Source organism: Columba livia, chromosome 1, assembly GCF_036013475.1.
Source record: "Columba livia isolate bColLiv1 breed racing homer chromosome 1, bColLiv1.pat.W.v2, whole genome shotgun sequence".
Classification (NCBI taxonomy): Eukaryota; Metazoa; Chordata; class Aves; order Columbiformes; family Columbidae; genus Columba; species Columba livia.
The window spans coordinates 191,021,258-191,036,622 of record NC_088602.1 but is presented as its reverse complement, the minus strand read 5'-3'; the positions used below and the strand labels follow the sequence as shown (position 1 = coordinate 191,036,622).

Genomic DNA, 15,365 nt, shown 5'->3' with positions numbered 1-15,365 from the left:
AGGAATCTTGTGGTTTTAACACATGCAGAAACTGTCTAGTGTAGATACCAAAGTTAATTTAAGACACTTGCCTAAGATTAATATAATGTAGTTTCAGTTAGCTTAAAGTTGTATGTCTAGTTTAATTTGTTCATATATACTCCCTCCGTAAAATAGAACAGGGAAAGAAGAAAGAAAAGAAAGCAAAGCGAAAAGAAAAGAAAAGAAAAGAAAAGAAAAGAAAAGAAAAGAAAAGAAAAGAAAAGAAAAGAAAAGAAAAGAAAAGAAAAGAAAAGAAAAGAAAAGAAAAGAAAAGAAAAGAAAAGAAAAGAAGTAGAGAGAGAAAGAAAGAGAGAGAGAAAGAAAGAGAGAGAGAAAGAAAGAGAGAAAACCCACAAACATAAATCAGTATGCCCAGAAGGCAATCTCACCTGCTCACCTGAGACAAATTTTATCCAAGAAAAATTGCTCTCTGAAGATTCTTTTTTTTAGCTCTTAGCTATAGAGGAAACCTAGACAAATTGTGCAGATTAGATGTCAAACTTTTAGGTTGCTGATGATAGATGAGATGAAACCACTCCTGTATGTCTTATCTAGACAAGTCTCATCCCAGTTAAGCAAAAACTAAGAATCTTACCTCTAATACATTTATTAAAAGGGAGAGGGTGAATACGTTAAAGTCTGCTAGAAGCTTTTAATATAGTCTGTGATTATGTGTGGATGAATTGATCAGTGAGTGATAGGGGAATATTCGCCTTTTCAGTAGAAACATTATCATCTTTCAAGGCCATGTCACTTCTCTACTGTAAATATCTGAATCATTTTTATTCAAATAATGGCACAACAAACAGATGACACTCTTTTGAATGGATGACACTACACCACCTCTAAATTTCAAAAGTTAGAGGCATTTACTTTGTGCCTTTATTAAAGTATTAGCTGTTATGTGAAGGAAAAAATTAGCCAACTCAATCAAAATAGAATTCAAACTTTCCAGAGAATCCAAAGTAAGCCTATTTATAAGCTCAAGGGCTCCATAGGAAACATATTTTTCTGGGATATCAGTTTAGATGGGTTTAAACAATCTTAATTTCCAAACCATGTATGTTATACTGTGTCTGCCTTTAAAGCCATTGAGGGCAGACTCAGTGGCCCACACACAGATCCACACCTCGGAGGAGGAGCTGAACACTAAACATCATTGCTTTTCAACCTTGTTTCACTACAGCTGTCAAAAATATATAACTGCACTCTGTTTGAGGAAGAGTCCTAAAGAATTCTAATTTCTATTTACAGATAATCTAAAACCTGATTCCAATTATCCTATAACATAAGGAAGAATAAAATTGAGACTGTCTATTTTCCTCTATATTTTTTTTTTTTTTTTCTGGAAAGGCATGATTGTAATAAAAAATAAAACTAATTTTCTCAGTTCTTTAAAATTGTTTAGAAATAGATGGTAGAAACTATTATAAATGACAATTTACAGTTCTACTGTTCTTTCTCATCAGGAATGAAGGAGATGATTGTTATCTGGAAGAAAAGTCCGTACACCACATGCAGCCAAAGGGCGATGTGAAGTCAGAATGTAAATAAACCGTATAAGGAGGTTGTAAAAATTCTTCAGATTAAAAAAAAAATTTTCTAATCCCACTGGAATGGCCGAACACCACTGCCTATCCAAAACCAGCTTCACTACATGAGGATGTTGTAGAGAAAGGAGTAATTTTTCCATCAGTTTTTACCAGTGTCATAAGATTCTCAGAGTACCTATGTGATATTACCCTACATGAAAGCATAAAGTGAGATTAAACTGTTACAGAAGTCAAGCAGGAATAGTAAAACAGTAAGGCAGATAAGGAACATTCTCTCAAACATAAAACCAAAATTTGTAGTTACCTAAAGGCAGGAATTCTTTTCCCCAAGCTTCACAGCATGAATCTTCTAACAAGACAAAACATTTACTTGTTAAAAAAACCCTAATTTTGTTTTGGCAAAGAGGAAGTGAAATTTTTAATGTCTACAAGCTGGTTAGAGTGATAGCTACAGCACACAGACATAATGTGATTCTGAGGAGACCGTGAATTTGAGGGTAAAAAACGAGCTCAGGTATGGGTCTCTTATTTTAAATATATTTCTCCAAGTGCTCTTTTATTTTGGCAAATAAATCATATTTTAAATAGCTTTAATCTGAATCATTACATACAAGTACCACCTGCAGACTCCTGAACCAAATCTTTTGCTGATGTTTAGTTTGTTCACTAATAGGAGGGTAAAATTCAGGGCCTGTGTATATTTTCATGTTATAACTCAATAAAAGGAAAAAAAAAAAAAGTGAGGAAGAGAAGTAAAGGACAAACACTTGAAATAAGAAACCACTTGGAAGAAAAGCACAGAGGCAGGAGCAGAGATTTTTCCAATAGTTAAGGTTAAAAGGCCAGTCAAGAAACATGTGTTACAAAGACAAAATAAAAACCAAAAGATGACAAAGCACAGACAGAGAAAAGGAAATTCTCAGGAAGTTCTAGGGAAAGCCTTAAAAGGTTCAGTAAGCTTAGGTATTTGGATGCTTATCTGAACTCATTCGCTGAATCTCCTGAAGATTTTTACAGTATTTGTAACAGCTTGGAGGTCATCCAGGAGATGACATCTTTCTCTGTATATTGTCAAACTATTCCTTGGAACATAACTTGGGTATAAATAGATTTTTAAAAATACTTTCTTAATCAACAGCTATCATAAGCTACATAGTATTTTGGCCATTGGACTGTAACAGTGGACGGAGCAATTTTTGCCTAGCCTGTATATTTCCGTTTTGCAATCAACATTAGTTTAACTATTTTTTTAATGCAGGAGACGTGTTTCACCAAGTTACAAGTGTTCTACATCCTACTAATTCAGCTGTGTGGAGCTGGGTCATACACTGCTCCAGGGTGCAGACTACCCCCTTTACCCAGCTATAGACAATGTCAAGTAATAATGCATAGTTAGTTGATGTTATAAAGGTATTTCTCTCAGAAACTGAGAAAAGGCTATATTCTAACTGAGAAATAATACTTTCCCTTGATGAGTCAGATTAGCTCAAATTAGCTATTGGAAGGACCCAATGTTCCCAAGAATGGAATTTTATTTATGAATTCAAAATTAAGTAACTATTCCATGCGCAAGAAAAGCTAAAAGTAAATAAGAGGAACTAGTCACAGAAAATTGAAACCAAACACTTGGAATTTTTCATGCCAGTTTTCCTCAGTGCATCTCCAACTGAATCTTTTAACATATGTGCATAAACACTCACACACATCAGAATATATATATATATATATATATATTCAGATGACAGAACCAGAGAGGAAGAGCAGGTAGGAAAACAGAACAATAGGACACGTTGTTTATGAAGTTACTTTGCCCTGACACTCCATCAAATCTGGGCTGGAGAAGTAGCCTATCCAGCTTCAAGAGGACTGTTGAGTCAGTGTTTTAGATCTTCTGGTAAGGTAAGATGGTTTTCTTCTGTGAAGTAATATAGCGGGAGACTTTGAGAGAACTATAGACCTACTTTTTAAGGCAACCGAGATAAAAAGGAAACCCATACAGGAACCACAAAACTGACCCAAAATAGCAAAACAAAACACATGTAGAATCTATTAATAATGAAATAACACTCAGTTGTAAAAGGTTTCTATGGAAACCAAATGAATAAGACTCCTGTGATACAAATACTTACCCCTGCTGCAAGAAGTACTCGAGTATCACATGGATTTGTGTTTTGATACACTGTGTCTGCTGAAAAGATTATTTATACATTATTAAATACTAACCATAATTTTGTGATATTTTGGTATGAGGAGCCAGTACCCTAATTATAGTTAATGTACACGAATAAAAGAAGAGTTTAAGCAGGCAAGAAAAATGTGTAACATTGTTGTATAATTAAAAGTGTGCATGATTTCTTTTTGCAATTGAAATGTGATAAAGAAGAGATGATATACTAACTCTAGCTTACCATATAGTGCTAAAGGCAAGACAATTAAGCAAGAATACAAAAGAACTGGTGTAGCCATGTACCAACATGAAGAGAAACAATCAAGCTTTCTCAGGATATATACTATTCCATACTTCAGCTATTACATGAGGATGGCTTATGTATATGTAGGCATGAGGAGGAACAGCAAAGAATAAGGAAAATAATTTAAAAATCATCTTCTACAAACTGAAAAGGTTTTGAGCACGGACACCTGGTGATTAATTCCTCACAAAACCACAAATTCCCATAGTCATAACTGAGCACTTAGAAAGGATTGAAAGTCCAATTAAAAAGCAGTATCATGTTTATGTTTCTCATGTCTTCCTGGAAACAGAGAGAGAATAGTTTCATATTTCAATATGTCTCTCACCTCTTAAGGCTTTTTCCATCCTTCCATCACTGTTTTCCCTCCAACCTTCCTTCTCTTTATTTCTTCCTTAAAGAAATGAAAACCAAAAAAAGTAGTGTTCTACATTTATCTAAAGGAGTATGAGTTTTCTGATACTGAGCAGCTTCCAGCCTCAGAGGGCTAGAGTTGAGAAACTGTAATATGCTTATCTGAATGCAATTTATGCCACTGAAAGACGAGCTGTAAGGAGAACTTTTGATACCTTTCCTTGACCTGTGGTCTGAGAAGAAGTGAGAGTAAGTTAATTCATCCCATCTGAGATATAGGCACTCTTTTCCATATTTTGAATATGGAAGATTAGATTCAAGGTTTCCTCTCTCATGCTCAGCTGTTTCTCCAACTGTCATTTTGCAGTAGGATATGTTAGATGAGCAGCCCTTTTTCTTTTCTGTTGTGAGCAATGCAGAGTAACACTTACTTAGCTGGTGATAGCTTAAAAATGTTGTTACAGCGTTTTCTCACAGCAAAGAATCTTCATATAAAAGCATGCCATCATGACAATAGTTTTCTCTGAAGCACCTCTTACTAAGCATAAGTTCACATTCAGTATTATTATACACTAAGCAGAAGAAATCCAGACCCTAAAAATAACATTAGAGGTTCAAAAGGCTTCTTGTTTGCCCTCTAGTACCACCAAAAAATTCAGAATTTACTTTTTTTTTCTTTTCCTTCAAAAAAAAATAAGGAAAAAAAAAATCTTTCTACCAATAGAAATACCTTATCAAGTAATTTTGAATATTAAAAAGCTCTATGATAATGCTGCTCTAGCAGCTTATATTTTGTGATGTGTAAAAGCTATATGGTTGGAGATGACTGAAAAATGTGAGCAAATAAATCACATTTGATTTAGAAACAACAGGCTTTGGTGGAGACTATAAGAATTTTATATGGTAGCAGTGACAACCAATGATAGTACAAGGGGTAATGGGTACAAACTGGAACACAAAAGGTTCCACTTAAATTTGAGAAGGAACTTCTTCTCAGTGAGGGTGACAGAGCACTGGAACAGGCTGCCCAGGGGGGTTGTGGAGTCTCCTACTCTGGAAGCATTCAAGACCTGCCTGGACACCTTCCTGTGTAACCTCACCTGGGTGTTCCTGCTCCGACAGGGGGATTGGACAAGATGATCTTTTGAGGTCCCTTCCAATCCCTAACATTCTGTGATTCTGTGATGTTATTTATGCAATGACCAGTTTGAGCAACCCATTGCACTGACTTTGAGTTCTCTGCCAATAGCCTGCTATGGTCCCACTCAGAAGTTGACCCATTCAAAGCATATTTCCATGGAAGAAAAATGGAGAATAAATTGGTTTATGCCCTGTAGCTGGATGCTCATTCTTGGGACCAAGCCCCCCAAAAGAAGCTATATCCTTCTAACTGGAATCAAGGCACCTCACAGGCTGTGCAACAGTTACATTCTTCATATATGCCAAAACAAAAGAAAACACATTCATTTCTGATAAAATATTTTAAATAGGACAGATATGTCCTCATGTGACCTTCTTCTTGTTATTTTTTTTAGCTCCCAAGATAGGTTATTTTTCTTTGGTAGTAGAGGAAATGTTTCATTCATCTTGGGTGATATCTAAAAATAAAATAAGCAGTACAACAGATGCCACTTCTATTTGGATATTGAAAACATGAATAATTTTAATAGCAGATTTGAATTATCCTTCTCAAACTGACTTTATGTTTTTTCTAACGTAAGTTTGAAAAAATAGATGTATTATAATCTGCAAAAATTTAATCTATTTTCATTTTATGAGGTGAAAGATTACTAGGATAGAGGGAGAAAATGAGGATGCATCTGCTGACAGAAGCCTTAAAGTATTGAGGTTTCGAAGTTTTGGAAAAAGTACTCAGTGAAATAATCATATGACTGTTTTATATGATATACACAACTGATTCAACAAATGTGACGTCCTCCTCACAGACACACACATATCTGACCTGGACTTGCAACCATTCAATACCTGGTCTAACTACAATTGCTGGTAACTAAACCTCCATTACTAAAGATGCACATGAAACAGAAAACCTTTCACTCAGGAAAACAGAAATGGAGTTTACTGAGAAGACAGGACAATGATCAGGCATGAGACATGGTAAAGCAAATGTGTTGACAAGCCATGTTTACACACATCTAGACCTTTTTAGTCTCTTATCTTTCTACTTTTCCATGTCTGATCCTCCACTAATCAACTCGATCTGTCTCTTTCTTCGCCTTTAATTCCTCCCCCCTGAAAAAACAACCCATAATAAGCTTTGAACAATCCCTCAGGGTTTTTTCCAGTATCTTGCAATGCCACCCAGTCTGAACAGTCCACCTGAGATCTGCTCTCATTGATTCACCCTTTTCTCGGACATGACAAATGTGCTTTGCATTTTGGTCTGCAGGCCAGGGCTGAGTAGCACCCTGGTTGCATCAAGAGTGGTATTTCCCTTTTACATATGACTGCAAATGAAAGAAATACAAAGCAGTCACAGCAATCACTGTCAGACACTGGGAACACACAATGTATCACACTACATTTTAGGATTCTGAGGGCATTACACTCCACTTCTAGTAAGTTTGCTGGCTAAGAAGAGCTGTTGTGAAAAAGACCTGGAAGAAGTCTCAACAGAATATCTTCTCTCCTGTGCTCAGAAACTCTTTTAAGTTGAATCTCTTGCTGTTCAGTCACTGCCTGAGCTACAGCTCCTGCTCCATCACAGCCATGCCTATGCCTGTGCCTGGCCATGGTCATGGCCTGTGATGCCGTGCCTGTCCTGGCCTCAGGCTGCTTGAGACATTCATGGACCTAGCACTGACTCCCTGGGCCCTATCTTGAAGTCCCGTATAAAATTTCATCACCTCACCCCAGGCTATCTCAGCATCCAGGGCCCTTGCGATGTTTGTTGCTGGTATCCATCATCCTCAAGGACATGTAAATCTCAGAACCGAAGTATTGAGCCTTGCATGAGGTTGCCTTGGAAAGGTCACGGTTTTGCATGCGGTACTGCAAAAGGATTCAGAAAGAAGAACGCTGCACACCTTTCAGGGACACTGGTGCTGTGCCTCCTTTTCTTTCCATGAAATGCTGCCTGAATTTAGCACCTTTCCCTGCTCCAGAGCCCCTTTGAGAAAAGTGGAAGCATAAAGGACTGCATAACTCCTAGAGCTTCACAGAGAAAATCATACCTGATAGACAGCAAACTAACTGTTAGAGCTGGCAGAATGCATAGAAGAGCTGTAGCTGTAGCTATATGTGACATGTGACATGTCCAAAGACTGAAAATAAAATAAACTGCTATTCTTTGTCTAGAGGCATATTGATACAAAGACAGAACTTAGTTGACTAGGAAGATAATCAGAGCAAACCTAATAACCCATCAGAACAAAATTGAACATCCACCACCACATACCCCCATATATCCACATCCCCTCACACACACTGGTCAAGTGAGACATTTCTTTTCCACAAAATGAAATGGTATTTTATTGTTAGGTATTCTGACCATGAGCCATTACATCTTAGCATCTAACCTACCTTCATTTCAAGCTATTGTACAAGTATAGATACACACTGTATATATTACTCTGATGTAGATACTACTTTACATAGAAATAATATTGTGTAGTTACATATTTATAATTGCCACAAGCTGGTGATAATTTTATTACTCCAGAATAAACATGGGCAGAACAGAAGTTTTAAAAATGGGAGCCTGTTTCTAAATTTAACACAACCATTTCAATCCTTCTCCAGCTTGCCTGTCTGCAATCACTTCTGAGTATACCTATGTTTGGAAAGACAACTCAACAAGCTCAGCATATTTTTATAAAAACACAAAAGCTTTAAAAAAAAAAAAAAAGGTTTGTTTTCAGATATGAATAAAAACATTTTTTTTCTTGACTGGAAAAAAATACACATATCAGCAGGAAGCAACTATGTGCTGGAACCTTATCATCAGTTTCTACTCTGCAATACATGACAATCCTTGAACTACTGTGGTAAGTAATTTTTACTGAAAAATGTTGATAGAACAAAATCAAATTAAAATATTCTATGTGTGTAAATCTCTATGTGACAAAATTCTATTTTTTTCCTAGTTCACTCTGTTATTAAATACAAACCCCATCCTTATAACTTCAATACACATAGCTCTTTATGAAAGAAACTTATTTTTATAACTGTCCAAACACAGATCTTTATTTTTATGCAGAGATGTCAAAGTATTTCAGTAAATTCCTCAGCAAGAACTGTCTTCCCACAAATGAGAAGAGAATATGCAAGACGTAAATTTGGCTCTTGGGATCTGGTGTACAGCAAGCTAAAGTCAGACTCTGAGGAATGTGACTACCTGTTCTGAGGGAATGTCACAAATGGGAGAACATGAAGTAGAGAAAATTACAGGAAATGGTACACAGAAATATAGAATAAAGAGCTCCTGGGGAAGTAGCTAACCTGTGAGAAAAGTTTCAGAGATGGAATAAATGTCATTATCACACAGTAAATGGGCTTTTAGGATACAGAGTATTTGCTGTGAAGATTGACAGTGTGAACGGTTTTACAAACTGCCACAAATGAGGGGAAATATTTAGCTGTTCCATGTCGGCACAAGGGATGATGTTTGCAAAAGAAAAGAAAGAATACGTTCCCAACTCTCTCCAGAAAGGGAGTTAACCGCTCCTCTCTCCCTAAACACCATTTCCTTATTTTGCTTTGTGAGAACCTTAGTCACTGAAACTTGCCTATTGAATTTCTTGTTCTACAAATTCATTTGATCAGTAGATCAGTTAACCCAGTATTTCAAGTGATAGTAATTTATGTCTGTTGGCCAGCTGTCGACTATTAATATACTCAGAAGAGTATGTTTGGAATTAAAGCCTGTCTTAAGGAAAAAAAAAAAAAAAAGGTGAATAAAAAAATAAAAATAGTACTTCTCACCTCTTCTCAATTTCACAGATTTCACAGAAGAGCTAAAGTGCTTTGCAAAAAAAAGTTGATAGAACTACCTCTGTTTTACATAGGACAGGGAAGGAAGTGTCTTGCCCAGAATCACGCAGCAAATCTATTATGAGCAGGGAACTGAGTTTTGACTCAAAAATTCAAGCTAATAATCAAAAAGAATGCTCACACTACATATATAACAACAGTTCTCTTTTTGAACTGCTGGATTAGATTGATGACAACATTTTAATTCTGTGGTTTAGAAATCACCTCCAAAATATAAACATCTCAGGTTTTACAGAAGCACAGGAGCCTTCAATACTTAAAGAAACTAGAATACTAGCAATAGTGCAGCAGTGCAAAAGTCACTTGTATTGTTCATGGACAAAAAGAGACAACTTTATTTTAAGATAACAAAAGAGGAGAATAGTACTATAACTTGTCATTTAAGCCCTACTACACTAGTCAAAAAAACAAACAAAGCAAACAGAAGAGTACTTGTATTTTGGAACATGTAGCCGTGCATCTCTCAGCCCTCACTTTTCTTTTGAGGTGTAACTATGGGCTGAGACTGTGACATGCCAAAACATTATGGAATAAAACAGCATGATTGGGGAAGAAGGGTGGATCTTCGTGTCTTGAGTCTTATCCAAAAGACTGGAAAACATTCAGAGTGGCAGTCTGACCTTATTGAATAGGTGAGTGCTGTGTATTTCAGTCCACGGAGGGCTTTCTGAATTTCTACAAGTGTAGCACATCTGCCAGGCTTCTCAAGTTTCCTTTGAAGCCTCATGGAACAGCTGTTTTCCCTTGACAACACCTTCTGTCCTCCATTCTCACATTCCTCCACCTCTTTTTTTGTGTTACCTTCTAGTCTCAGCTTTCCAGCAAAACCCACTATTCTTGGGAAAGGTAGCCCAGAAATTGATGATTTTGAAAAATTCTTCTAATCTGAGGATATATGCTTACATAAATTAATCTCTTAAAAAAAAAAACAAAAAAAAACCTACTCCAAGAATAGGATATCAGTATTCCTGTGATGAATACTGAAGATACAAATGAAACTTGAAAATGGGAGGAAAATTGACTCTCAGTCTTAAAGTATTTGTAGCTTGTACAAAAGAGAAAGTACACATCCCCAAGAGGGAAAAGACAAATACAAGAATGATTAGAATTTTAAAAGTAAAGGAAAAGAAAATAATTATATATATACAACCTCTTCCACTGACTTTACCAATTAAAAATGTACATTGTGTAAAACAGTCTATGAATTGAAGATTTCTAAATTATATTTATTTTATTTCTCACTAAAAACCTGCCAGTCATTGGCAATAAAATTCACTGTATCTCTTCATTTAATTCTGTTCACAAAAGGGAAACAACATAATACATGCTTGGATTTCTAACATTACATACTTAACACTTGTAGCAAACAACCTTCTCTGCGAAGTTAGAACATTATCCTGATAGGGGTATGGAAAAAGCCATTTAAATTTTAAAAAATAAATTAATAGGAATCACGATGTGCCAGTGAAAAGCTAAAGTGGTTAAGGGGCTAGATGTGTCAAGTAAATTGAATTATTCACTTACTTCCACATAAATGAAACTCTGCATCTCTTATAAGACGGTCATCCACGTAACCTTGTGAAGAGAGCTGGGAAGAGAGGTGGGATGCAAGAACAATGGCACCAATGTACTCCCATGGAGCATACTGCACATTTATCAGCATGTTTTTTTCCCTTTTTAAAATAACTGCCATATCTGTTTTGCTTAATATACATCTGCCTTCTATGAAAACTCTGAATTCAATGTATAGTCCATACAGCACTAAATATTTTTACCACACTACATGTGACAAATATATAGTTGTTTTCATAGTTTAAGGAATGCAGTAAAACTTTCCCACCCTTCTTCACTTCCCTTGCAAAGTATTTTTTGTTTTGGTTTGGTTTTGCTTTGTTTTTTCTTTTTTTTTTCTTCTGGCCATGCCCATAACCTCTTACACTCAGGAATAATTTATATAGATTTATTCCAAGCATCCATAAATAGTCTTGATTATTCTTCTCCAGGATAGACAACCAGAAGCTATTATAAGTGACAGCAAAACATGCACAGTTCTGAGTAATGTGTAGCCACACTGAAAAGGCCTATACATTAAAAAAATAGAATCATCTTCAAGCTGCATAAATATTAAACTACACCACACACAAAATCATCTATTACTCTTCTATATATTGAATTTCTTTTCAAATTTAAGTGCCAAAATAGAGAGTTATGGAGCATCTATCTTTTAAATTCTTTAAGCAGACATGGCTTGTTTTGCTAACAAAACAAGGGTTAGTTCCAGCTGAACATAAGTCTTACTAGTCACACTTAACTTGATGATAAAGAGTTCACTCATTTTAAAAAAAGAGAGGGAGATTTTTGAGATATACTATTACGCTATTTTTCAGTGTCCATACTTACTCCCTAGCCCTGCTGTAAGCATGGGCATATGTATTTCTTGCCCTTGAGTACAAATATGAGTACAAGTTATTCCTGGGGAGATTCTGATTGGACATAAAAGGAAATTTTTTCACAATGAGAACAATCAGGCATTGGAATAATGTCCTCATGGAAGTGGTGGACTGTGAAGAGTTTTTGGGCCGTATGCTGTGAACAAGCCAGGGCTTGGGGTGGCTGTGGTGCACTAGGACCATACGGAAGTAAACAGAAGCTGGTCTGCCCTCGACCCAGGCTGCAGGAGGGGCACTGCCATGGTCGCTGCGCATGAAAAGCGTGTGGACAGTGCCCTGCAGCTAATCACCATCGTGGTGGGGGGAAGAGTGACTGCAAGTGTAACCAATCGTATCCCGTGCTTGCCGCATGGCCTTTTGGGTATAGGGTATATAAGGGTTGGAAAAACGTGGTCTCGCGGACATTGATATTCAGTGTTGTTAAGAGTTCATAAAGGGTATTGATGTTAAATTCATATTGAATTAGACTCATTACTCTCGCCGGCCCGCCCGTCATGCTCAAAGAATTCCTGCCGGCAATTTTGCATTCTCCACATCGTCTCACGACAAATGGTAGCAGAGGATGGTTAGCAAAGCAGGAACTACGGAGCACAATTACTGCGGTAAGCAGAATTCCTAAAGACGGAGCCAAGCTGGGTTGCAGGAGAGTGTGCTTTGTCCGGTATCAAGAGACAAGCACCAGACGAGCTGGCCACTCGCCTTCTACCGAAAAGACCGTTTGCCTAAAAGCACAAAAATTTGGAGCTCGAGGCAATAACGGCACTGTCGACGAGTATACTCTCTAAGAGAGGTATCGAATCGTCACAGGAAAACCTAATCACATTGATTTTTTTATCTCTGGGGACACTCTGGAGAAATTCCACTTTCGTTTTCCCCAACGGAGTGGGATACCATGTGGGATAAGACTATCAGAGGGGAAGATGACAAAGAAATTAAAGCTCTGAGAGAATTGTGGAGAAACGTATTAGAATCATTAGAAGTAATGAAGTCCCAACAAAGCGCTGCCCTGAGAGCCACGAGAGCTCTTGTCCCAGAACAAACCTGGACTGATAAAACTTGTCGGCCAAAAGAGAAGAGGGGCCTGTGGGCTACTCTGTGGGGTCTGCCTGCCGTTCAGGGTGGCCGGGGGGTCCCGGCTCAGCCAATACTCTCGCAATCCGATCTGCGGCGGGAGTTGGAAACTTTGCCGTCCGTAAACAAAGAACCAGAAGTTTTGCCGTCTGAGTCCCTGGGGCAATGTGACAAGAAACCGGAAATGCAACGAGGGGACTGTGCAGATGCCGGAGGCCCTGAGTGCAGCCCTCCACCTACAGCCCCACCTCTGCCCTGCCCTGAGCCGGAGACGCCCCTCTCTAAGACCATTGCATCAGCCGGGCCGGGGCTGCCCCAACACGTGCCTCCACAAACACCCGTGGAAGTTTCTTGTGAGCGTCCTTCTACATCATTGGGCTCACCCCAAGTAGTAGAGCAGTTGCTGCAAGAGATTACCAGCAAGCTTGAACAACTTGACTTGCGAGTTGTAGCAGCAGTTCAGCGATCTACAAATAAATTATATAAACCATCATACAATTCCTGTTATCGCTGTGGAAGTAAAGAACACGTCTGAACAAATTGTACTGCAGCAGTTTGGTGTGACAAATGCCAGTCTAACAATCACGCTACAAAAACTTGCCAGAGATCAGGAAACGGTCAAGTGAGCGCGAATGGAGTGCGTGCGAGGACACAAAGAACATCTCCGAACCTGTATTACAATCAGCGACCAACCGTGAACCAGGTTTCTTTCACCTCAACAAGCCAAGCACCGCAGGAAGCCTCGGAGTTGGTGTGGAGACAACAGTAGATATAACACTGACCAATACTGCAGTTCATAGAGTACCAACAAATGCTAAAGGACCTTTATTTCGACAAGATCGTCTCATCGGAGGCCTATTGATTGGCCCTTCTTCTGCTAGTATCAAGGGTCTTATAGTAATACCAGGGATAATTGATGCAGATTTTACAGGAACTGTTCAAATCCTGGCCTACACTCTGCATCCACCAATTTTTATTCCTTCTGGGAGTAAAATAGCTCAGGTAGTAGCATTGGAAAACTGCCTACCAATGCTTCCAGGAGTTCCTCCAGCATCCTCAACAGAAAGGCGTGATAAAGGATTTTGATAGACAGGTCCTGCAGTTTGCTTCACCTCATCAATGACTCAGTGTCCCATGTTACGTGTACAACTATTTCGATCTGATTCTACTGTTGTTGTAGATGTAAATGCAATGCTTGATACTGGAGCTGATGTCTCCATCATTAGTCAATTCAAATGGCCACGAAAATGGAAACTTCAAAAATCAATCTCTTCTACTGTAGCTGGAGTAGGGGGTCAAACTATTCCAAATATAAGTGTTGGTCCCATTTCCATTAGTTTCCCTGAAGGTCAATGTGTAACCCTTAGGGTGTATATAATGGAATTGCCAAGCAGCCTTGAGGTGCTTATTGGACGTGACATCTTGGGGCAACTTGGTGCCATGTTAACTACTTCACCTTTTCCTTAGTGGTCACTGGAAAGCAATCGCCCAACCCTCCATTAACCTGATTAACAGATAGCCCAGTTTGGGTTGACCAGTGGCCATTAACGGAAGAGCAACTGCAAAAGGCACATGAATTAGTAGAAGAGCAATTAGTTGCAGGCCATATCAAGCCTTCTACTAGTCCATGGAATACCCCGATTTTTGTAATACCAAAAAAGAGTGGAAAGTGGCGATTATTACATGACTTGCGAAAGGTAAATGATCAAATGCAAGCCATGGGTGCATTACAGTCTGGATTACCATCACCTGTAATGTTACCAGAAAATTGGCATATTCTAATTGGAGATTGAAAGGATTGTTTCTTTACCATTCCTTTACATGAACAAGATACACAGCGTTTTGCATTTACGCTGCCTTCTGTAAACAAAGCGGAACCAGCTAAAAGGTATGAGTGGGTAGTGCTACCGCAAGGTATGAAAAATTCTCCTACACTGTGCCAAATGTATGTTGCATGGGCACTTCAACCTATTCGTGCATCATGGAAACAAACAATTATTTATCATTATATGGATGATATTCTGTTCTGTCAACAAGCTGAGTTCACAGAAAGTTCCATAGTCCAAATTACGATCAAACTCAAAGAAAAGGGGTTGGTCATAGCTCCAGAGAAAGTTCAAAGGTCTGCACCCTGGAAATACCTTGGTTGGTCTATTTGTGATGCACGGATTCGTCCACAAAAAATCGAATTACATACTGATTTACAGACATTAAATGATGTCCAAAAATTTTAGGGGACATACAATGGATTAGAAATTGCGTAGGCATTACTAACAATGATATAGCACGTCTTACTTCACTTCTAAAAGGAGGTGATCCAGCTAAGAAGATAAGCTTAGAGTCCATGCACCTCAAATGTCTTTCTGATATTATACAAAAGGTACAGACAAATTGGTCTAGCCGAAGACTTTCTGATGGACCAATTTCCCTTA

General features: G+C 38.0%; 1 long non-coding RNA gene across 3 annotated transcripts in view; it reads right to left on the bottom strand.

Moving 5' to 3' along the window:
• The window catches only part of LOC110364684 (uncharacterized), a 124,461-nt gene that overhangs the window by 75,447 nt on the left and 33,649 nt on the right, over positions 1-15,365 (bottom strand). For all 3 annotated transcript variants that reach the window (XR_010469593.1, XR_010469595.1, XR_010469594.1), the window contains exon 2: positions 4,374-4,439. This is a non-coding gene — a long non-coding RNA (uncharacterized LOC110364684). The remainder of the gene's footprint in view (positions 1-4,373; positions 4,440-15,365) is intronic.